Consider the following 10276-nt stretch of genomic DNA (forward strand, 5'->3'; position numbering starts at 1 on the left):
CCCATCAAAATTGATTTACAAAAATTGGACGGTCTATAATTTTTCAACAAAAATTGGACGGTCTAGAAGTTTCATAATGAGCTGATTTTTAGCAATGATGATCTCCTCACCACAGAGATCATCCTCACAAAAACTCAGCCCATTCCAAACATTTTTACCCATATAAGACAAAACACGTTGTCTATATGTGTGTTGAAATGGTTGTCGTTTGAACCTAACCCATATATATATATTTTAAAAGACACTCGACATTCGAACAAAAAGAGAGGACTCTCTTTGTCAATCTTCTCCATCTTTACTCCTCTATAAACCAGCTATGAATTCTCAAGGCCTTCACTCTTCTCTTCTCTTCTCTCTATCTCTCTCACTAACATCTATTGAAGCTCGAACCCTAAGAAAATGGAAAGAGACTAAACCCTAAAGATCCTAAGGTTGCGAAATCTTGTCTTCTTCACTCTTTTCTTCTCTCTCTCTCTCTCTCTCTCTCTCTTTCTTACACCCCCAAAATCCAACATGAATCTCAATGATTACCATATTAGATCTCAAGGCATGATAATCTAATCCAGCCCATGATATCATAAAAAAATATAAAATAGCTTATGTATAACAAATAAAACGCAGTAGAAAATAAATGATAACCAATATTCAAAGTAAACGGAAGATAGCCTCAATCATAGTCATAATCCATAAACAAATCTCAAAAACATAATCTTCCCAAATCCATACAAATCTCTCAAACATAATCATAAACATCTACTAAAATCCTATAAAAATCCTCAAATCGACAGAGGTGTAACTCAGCAACATATTCTTCCTCAAAAGATTCCTTATAGATTGGCTCTTCATAAGCTGAAAAATCTGAAAAGGTGAATTATAAGGTGAATAATAGAGAGTTACTCAATAAGATATATACCGTTTTATCATCTAGTCACACATGCAACATATAATCATGATGAACAATAAAATAATGTAGGTTTTATCATAACATATAATTTGAATAATGACTAAATAAAAATAGTAAATAATTGTAATAGTCATCAATATATCATTCTTATCATAAAAATAATTTTTCATACTTTTAAAGGAAAAAAAAAACATCTATCTGTCATCACATAATACGAACATTGTGATGTATTTGATAAGAAAGTTGAGGAACACGTTGATATAACCACCTTGACTATGGTAAATTGATATCCCAAACTTAACCTCTAATGTGGAATCCTATTGTTTTTATCTGATTTTGTGACCGGTCTAGCATACCACGGTTAATTGACCATTTATCAAATTCAAATTAGTCGTTGACAAAGAACCCAAATATTAAGTTCAACTGACTTGAGGTCGACCGTTTGACAACAACAGACTTTTAGTAAGCACTAATTATCCCAGGAGCAAACTCTCTGCGCCTAAACCTATTAAAAGGAGGCAATACATGTGAACTTTTACTCTCTCTACACTATACAAAGATGCATTTACATATAATAATCATCAGGAAAGAAAGTAAGAAATTCTCGAATCTCATGAGTTGTATTACATTCTAAGGTATTCCATACCACAAAAGAGTATATAACATCAAGTGTTATCCTAGATTTATCTATCGCTTCTAGGAATATAGCAACGTATCATTTTTTTCTACTTTTTGTACGACCTTGTGCTAATAAACAAAATAGTTTTGTTTTGTTAATATATACAATTAATCTTTATCGAAAATACAAGTAATGGTAGTGTTCTCGATTCATTTTTGTCAATCCATCCATCCGTCTACCGATTTATTTATCATATCCTATGTGGACGTGGGAACGTGAGATATTAAAGCATCCATCAATCAATCATGCAATAGAACTGGTCTAAGTTATTGCATAACTCTGGAATCATTGTCTCATTCAATCAAAATAGAATATTGGTTCTCACTATCCATCCATTAATCATTTGGTCAAACATCTATTTTCCTATGTATCTATCAAAATACACATTTTCTATAAATATTTGTGATTCTAAGATATCAACCAATTCCATATAATGGTCTTGATTGAGTAGAAAAGACTCGAAAGCCACGATAAAACCATAAATAGTCAAAGTAATGAAATTTTGACTAAGTATTGAAAAAATATTTTTTAAAGTTTTCCAAACGTAAAACGGGTTTTTGAAAATGAAATTCTATATAAATGACACTGATAATATAAAACAATTTGGAATTTAATTCAAAAAAACGTAATAGAAAACGAGATTTAAAAATTTAACAAAAATGTTGTAGTTTCTATTTTTTTTTTGAAACTTAAAAATAGATTTTGATACATTTAGATTTCGATTTTTAAACTATTCTCGTTGTTTCAAATGGGGGGTATTCCCTTACAGTAAATGGAAAACTAATGAAACTAAGGTTTTGAAAATATATAGAAGTTGGTGGTTGAAAACTAACAAATTGGTGGGAAAAACGTGTTGAAACAGGGCTAATTTTTTTTTTTTTTTGACGTAACCATCATTGGAATGGATGTTGGTGGACAACAATGCCATTAGTATAGAATGGCACAACAGAGGCAATGTATACTTGATTTTTTTCAAACTCGAACCAACAACTTGAAATTTCTAATTTTCACCTCCGATTTTACCAGAAAATCAACCAAATCTTTTCTAAATACTTCCAAACATAATTGAATTATAAAAACTATAAAACTACCTTATTTATATAATTTAAAACAAGATCTATGGATTTTAATTATCAAATCGTGCATGAAATTTAAAGGGAATTAATCTGAATCGAAGACATGATCAATTTATAGTTCAAAATCAAATTCTATAAAAATATTTGTATAACTAGAAACTAGAAGGGAAAAACTCCTACTTGTTTTGCGTCTTCTACGATGCGATTTCTCTAGGATTGACTCCAATAATGTTCCTTGAACGAAATCTCAAATTTTAATTTATTCCCAAGGAAATCTACTTGGCTTAAATCAAAGATCTGAATGAGGTGAACCTTTTTTCCTTATTCATGAATTCTTGATTCACACTTTATGGTGGTCAAATTGTTGTTTGATGGTCCATGCTTTTCTTGTGGATTTTGTGTTGGAGAAAAGGGAAAGAGAAGAGATAGTGCACTAATTTACTTTCTCTTTCTTAATGATTGACATTAATTAAGACCAGGGACATAATGGTCATTCTACAAATTATTTTCTCAAGCTTGGATTTTAACAAACTCATAATCTATTTTGAGTATTTTTCACCATGAATTTAATGGTGTGATCATATTTCCAAAATTTTGCCTCTAACAAAATATTTCCTTTTAGGGTAAATACTTGACATGCAAATTGAGGATTTGATAATTTTTTTATCTAACCTCTGATTAAGGCTTGTTACAGGCCAAAGTATGTTTTTCAACCCTTCTAAATTTATTAGTGATGTTAGATTGCTTCAAACGTTGATAAATCAAATTCCATACTTTTAAATCATAATATAAACTCACAATTTTCAAGATCATAACTTAAAAGTTTCCTCGAGATACAAATTAGAAATTTCAAGACATTACATTATATATCTTTCTTTAGACTAATATTGCAAGTCCATCTACAAAACACTCGTCTTCTTCCATTTGATCGGTTTCTATTGATCTTATTTTGAAATCACGAAGAGACAAAACCCTAAGAAATCGTGAAAGGTTGGAAAAACCCTAAGCAATTGTCTTTTTCGTCCTTAAAAGAATTGTCTTTTCTTGACAAAGCACATCCACCATCTCAGGTTTGAACTCACTCTCTTCAAATTTTATTCTTAAAATTTTAAATTGATTTTTCACTTGGAAAATATGAAATAAAAGCCATAGTTTCATTCTTGGCAATTGACCTTTTTAGACTAATCATCTAGACCTAGACTTTGTTATCTGAAAAGGGTACTTTGTTATCTAAAAAGGGTATTTCGATTAAAGGTACAGAGATTGGGTGATGAAGACTCCTTAATGTACCCAAATTTTGGGATGTGTACACATAAAACAATTGGTTTAATCCATTTGTACTCTTTTCTGAGAAGTCCTCTTATTCCAAATTTTGAATACTAAATTATTTTGATAATCATAGTGGGTGAATATTATATTCGTGCTTATGCAAGGGTAATTATCCTTATTGTGCCACTCTTACATTATTGTTTCAATTTGATTACTTTGGTGAAGCCCTGGTATTAATGTTGTAAAGCCCTCAAAATAATTGGAAAGTAGTGGGATTTTAATTTGTATAAATATTATTGCACTCACAATTTGCCAAATTTAAATTTACACTTGATTGTCATGTTTGTTTTCAAAATTGGCAAGTTTTATGTTGTATTCATAGGGAGAAAGACTGAAATATTTTCGAATTGGGAAGAATGCCACCAATATGTGGATGGATATCTATCAACATTTTATAAGTCATTACGATTGTACAAGGAAGTCAAGAGGCATTTTATTGAAGATAGACGTACTCTTGGTAAAGTTAAAGACCAATTCTATGAAGTAGAACACCAATTCGAAGAAGTGAAACATGAATTCCATGAAGTGGAACATCATCAATTCCATGAAGTGGAACATGTAAAGTTCAAGAACAAATCAAATAAATTCAAGAGGATGAAAGCTTACATTTTTACTTTTTTTTTAGTTATTTTCATCTTGTCTTTGTTCATGCCTATATATTTTCTTTGAACTTAGTAGTTGTTATAAGAGAATAATTGTATGTTTCCTAAATTGGACCTTGGATGTATTTATTAGATATACGTTTCTCAAAATTGTTAGCATCTTGAGATGCCTTTAGTTCATGTCTTGTTGTTGACATAATGGTTATGGATTACTATGGAAATCATTTTTTCTATTCACTTCATTTGATCTTTTGGAGTGTCAACTTGATACGAATCTTCTATCCATATCCATCTAGATTAAAGATTATGACATTGTTGTCCTCTCATCTACAACAACACGATTAGACAAAATTAAATTATTATATTCTAGATTGTATAAGTTTCTCTATCCATTGATTTAATCAAGCGATTGTTTTTTTTTTTTTTTTACTTTTTTTTGAATTTTGTGTTTATCTACAATAAAGTTGAACCTAGTCTTAAAATTTTGATATTGTATAATAACTTGTTTCCCATAAAGCCTACTTGGACAGTTTTTGAATGTTCTCAATTCCTGTAATTTCCCAAATTTATTGTTGCATCTTGTGAAAATCAAGGATAAAAGCTACCAAAATAGAGCATATAACATCAATTATTCCATTCCATGTATGCTTTCATGACCTAGAATCTGATTTCCAAATTGGAATAGTTTTAGCATGGGTCACTACTACACTTAGGGGAATAGGAGGCGCCCCATATTAAAGTTTTAATAGTAGATTTAAAAAAAAACGACATTACAAAACTAGAATTTTCATGATAGATCAAGCAAAAATTTTAGAAAGATTTATAATGTCGATTTTTTTTCAAAAACCAACATTATGAATATATTTTTTTTTTACGGGATTTTTTGTGAGAGGTTTATAACGTCGATTTTTATAATAAATGAAGTTACAATTTTTTTGGTTGGAATGTTATAACGTCGGTTGTAACTACAACCGACATTATACTAAAATGATGGCTTTTAGTATGGGTGCAATTTGGTTTGGTTTGAGGTCAAATCGAAATCGAACTGACCTAGGTCGATTCCATTAAATGACAACCAGAACCGAACCAAATTGCCATAATACCAAATCAATCTGAACTGAATTAAGGTTGGTTTGGTTCTACAGGTTGTCAATATCTTAAAAACCTAATAGAATCAACATATTTTTAATATAAATAAATAAATATGAATATGATATCTCATATAATGAGTCATTAATCTATCCATCAATAAAATAAAATAAAATAAAATAAGCATTAATGTATCCATTAAAAAAATGAATAGTTTTCCCATCAGTTAAAGAAACTCATTAATCCAATCATCCAAAAATCTGTCATTAATCTATGTATAAAAAAAGATAATCAACTTATTCATAAAAAGACATATAATTTATTAAATAAATTAATAATATTAATTTATAATTTTATTAATATAAAGATTCAGCCCTCAGGTTTGATTCGGTTTTATACAAGGCATGAATCAAGAAGCGAATCAAATTTGGTCAGTTCTCTACTTTGTTAAGCTGGAATCGAATCAAAATTCATTATAAACTGAATCAAATCAATTCGAAGCTCTCGATTTGATCCGGACGAACCTGCACTTGTAGCTTTTAACGAATATTTTACTTTCTCGCGCGCAAATAATTCATTCTCCCTCTGTGCAAAAACTACTCTTTTGGGGTTTCGTCAAGAACAACTCCAATGACTCTTCAGTTAACTCTCTTTCACGCAAAGAGGGCTTACAAGCAAAGGGGGTTTTGTTCAAATTTTTGGTTCTATGGTTAGGGTTTTGGTTTCTATATTGAGGATGCTTGTTTGCTCTGATTTTCATTTGATTTCTTTGGTTTTTCCCCTCTCTTTGAGATGCAATGAGGTGTATTATGTCTGGATTTTAGTTTTCTATAAATTAGATATCTGGATTTGATTCCTCTATTTTGTTCTAGTTGTTCTACTTTGTCTCTAAAATGTGTGAAATAGGATTTATTTGTCTTAGTTCAGAATATGTGTGCAGTCCATGTTATTGTTGTTGTTTCATCTTTTTTTTTGTCTCCTTTGTTATTTTTTTTTTTTTAATTTTATGAAAGAGAGATCCAAGCCACAGTAGATCTAAATTTTCAGTGCCAATTCATCTTCCTTTTTCATTTACTTTGTTTTTCTTCAAAACATCACTTTAAATGCTAAAATTTTTTATGATTTTTTAAAAATTTCTTTCGAGGTGCGTAATATTAGTATATCTATTTTGTTTCGAGCTGTATCAAGTTTTTAAATATGAGTGTCAAGTAAGAGATGAACTTGGGTATTTGAAAATAGTTGTTTCCAATTTGTGCTTAATTGAAAATTCAATCATGCTCTGTGAATTGGATAATATAAAACTTGCATGCATCTCTAAAACTTTCCTTACCTTGTTTGTGTATCGATTGCATTTCTGTTTTGGTATCTTTGCTTAGGCCAGCTCTTATCATATACTAATTGTAAGTTTTTTTGCTTGATTATCTCACTTGTTATACAATAATTGTTTACTGTTATTTTTTATTTATTTTTATTTTTTTGTAACAATAACTAAATAACCTAATTATATCTTTGCAGGAGAATATTAAGAAAGAGGGAAAGTAGTATAAACAACAATAATATCCTGTAAGTCATTTTTTTTCCTTTAATTTCCCATGCTTTAATCCTTTATTTTTCTTGTTATAGCTTATTACTTTAATGATGAATTCCTTGAATAAGCTCAATATGAGTTGATTTAGGCTCTAATAGAACAAGACCCATTTAAAAATTAGAATGCTCCTCTGATCTAGACCCAACCCAACAAGTATTTGAATGATATTCCCAAACCCATTATGTATGTTGGTTCTAAGTCTCTTCAAATCAGAATACCTATGCCCCTAGCCCGGAATTCCACAATGTGATTGAAAGCAAGACCGAAAAACATATATAATAGCAGCCCACACCACATGTTCCTGGTTATTTTTTAGGTATGGGATGCAAGTATAGCAGACCCAAAGTTGCTAGTGTTTCTGAAATCTTACCGGAATATTGTTCCCATTGCAAGACATTGGTGTCAAAATAGGAAGTTCTTATAGGTGACTGGCATTTTAACATACATTTTTTTTGGTCATTCATTTAACACACATTTGATGTGGGGCTATGTACACATTGCATGCTTGGTGGGCATATACAGCATGATGGGTTCAAATAAGAGGTTGGGGGAAGATAAAGTTGATCAGCTTTCACTCCCCTTATATATATACATGCTTCTTGCAGGGGATCGGCTATAACAATCATTGAACCATGACTTCATGGTGTTTTCTGAAGGGGACTGTTGAATGGTTTATCTTTTAACATCTTTCTAGTTTGGGTGGGAGTGTACTTATTTGTGCATCGTGCCACATTTTGCAAATACATAATTTGCCTAGGTTAGATGTCATGTTTTACATGCTAGACATTAGAATATCATTGAAAGGTTGAAGCTATATGGATTATGCATGGAGTTCGTTTCCATTGTGCATAATACTTGGACTGAATTCATAATTTCTATTGCAGATATTCTGGAGGATTATGGTGCATTAAAATTCTTATTCTTATAATTAGCTTGGTTAGAATTGAATAAAGAAACACATTTTGGAGATTTTGTGTATCATCGGTTTTATTTACTTTATAGGGAAAGCGTGGTATCAAGAAACAACCTTTCCAACTCCCCAATTTCATTGCCGCAACCAGAATCGAGAAAATAAGACAGGTGCAACTCAATTCCACAAGCTATCTAACTAGTTACTAAAGTTATTTGTTGGTTATTTTCATCTTCATGCCTTTGTAAATAATCATCATTATTGGCACCATTAATCAATTCCATAAATTATTTATTCTCAACTTCCCTAGTCTCTGGTAAGTCTAGAATGTGTGGCCTGATTTTTTTTGCCCATCTTTCCTGTTTGAGCAGTAAAAAGGACATCTATTTTATTCCAATATTTCAATGGACCTTTGCTGAAGTTCATATTTTTATTTTACCTAAGGATAGGAATGTCAAGCTCAAAACATTGTAGGTGGGAACTTGATCCTTTTCACTTTTTTCTTTTTTGACAACCTAATAATACATAAAAATCACTTCATTCTAACAATAGTAATTGTAGAAGCAGAAATTCGCTCTACCAAAGTAGTTTTAGCCCGATGGGACCTGCAATAGGACCACTCCGACGATCAAGTTAGAATCGGTGCCGAGTTATTAAAGAGTTCTCAGAGTTAAAAATTTTTCTTACCCCCAACATGAATTGCCCTTTTCTCTTATAGGAATCTTCATCTGTGATTTTTGTCTGACAACTTCGATGAGTTGACCCAGAGTAGTTAACCTACTCTCTGGTTTGTCAGCTGCAGGGGTTGTTACAACTACCCTGGCAAACCTAGAGTAGTTACAACCGATCTGTCAAGGTATGGGTTGTCACACCTGTCAATCAGCGGTAGAGCTGTCAAATCCGACTTTCCGACTTATGCAAATTTGCGATATCTATGAAGTCAATCCTCCGAGTTACTCGATTGGTCGGCAACCATCCATATAAACTACGTGTCAGCGTGTCCAAGAATCTCCCTCCACAGTAATTATATTTAATATAGTCATCAAGAAAACTAACGTGGGTTTCTTTTCATTGCTTCCTTAAATACAAAAGACTATAAAACGAATCAAATTCTCATCTTTGAAAACATAAAACAAAATTAATATTTCATTTTAATGTTTGACACCCACCATCGTCACCAAAATGTTCATTTCTATTTTTGTGCTTTCAAATTTTATTGTTGGCAAGCTTTAGTCCTGGTTTCCTTGGTGATTTTAGTACATTCATTATTTTTTAATCTCTAATTATTTGTTTCATTGATCTATTCTATCATCTTTGATTGCTTTGGTGACTGCCCTTCCACTATTTCTGTTGTTTTATTGTTTCTTGAGATATCTCTAACTTAGATTTGCATTTTTCTAAAGAAATTGGAGAGGAAGAATCTTAAGATCACAGCCATCGAGGGAAGTTTCTGTTGTAGCTTCTTGGTAAGAAATTGCCCAAAGCATGTTAAAATCTTATGTGCATTGTAGTCGTTAGATCAAAACTTTATGATATCATAAGAAAGTGTCTCCTAACTGTTTAATTTGAAACCAACATATGAATGAATTTGAGTTTTTATAGGTTTCTATATGCGTGCATTTCTCTTGGTGGTGGTGGTGGTGTGCATTCTATTTTTGCATTTCTGCAGGTTATCAGTTTATGTCATGCGTACAGGAGCACTGCCCAGAGTAAACAACAAAAAAGTATTAGAAAAAAAAACAGAGATTGAAAACTAATGTATGTTGTTGATTTTATAACCGACGTTATAGGTCTGATTGAAAACTACTGTCAAAGTAATAATCAATGTTGTTGACAATGTAATAATACACTTGTGTGGCATGTTAATCTGACCAACACAGTTTGAGTTGGTCTGATTCCTATGAATTGTCACCATGTCCACCTACTCAATCATGCTTGTTTTGGGTTTGCATAAGCTATGAAATGATTGAGTTTCCAAATTTGTTCTTTGCCACCGTTCAAAATTGATGATGCCCGAATGATAATTGTGTCACCAACATTCTAATTTTTAATACTTTAATGAACCAACCCTATCAAAAATTGTGTTTCTTCCAACAGTC

At 31.3% G+C, this 10276-nt stretch overlaps 1 long non-coding RNA gene across 2 annotated transcripts; it reads left to right on the forward strand.

Moving 5' to 3' along the window:
• The first annotated feature begins 6035 nt into the window (after positions 1-6035).
• LOC147401697 (uncharacterized) lies at positions 6036-10076 on the forward strand. Of its 2 annotated transcripts, XR_015178643.1 has the most exons (5): positions 6036-6109; positions 7195-7242; positions 8270-8347; positions 9581-9643; positions 9780-10076. It is a non-coding gene; the product is annotated as an uncharacterized LOC147401697 (long non-coding RNA). The 2 variants fall into 2 exon arrangements; XR_015178642.1 differs by lacking the exon at positions 6036-6109 and having other exon boundaries at positions 6116-7242.
• The last annotated feature ends 200 nt before the right edge of the window (positions 10077-10276 follow it).

Source organism: Akebia trifoliata, chromosome 5, assembly GCF_017979445.1.
Source record: "Akebia trifoliata isolate Shusen 1 chromosome 5, ASM1797944v1, whole genome shotgun sequence".
NCBI classification, from domain to species: domain Eukaryota; kingdom Viridiplantae; phylum Streptophyta; class Magnoliopsida; order Ranunculales; family Lardizabalaceae; genus Akebia; species Akebia trifoliata.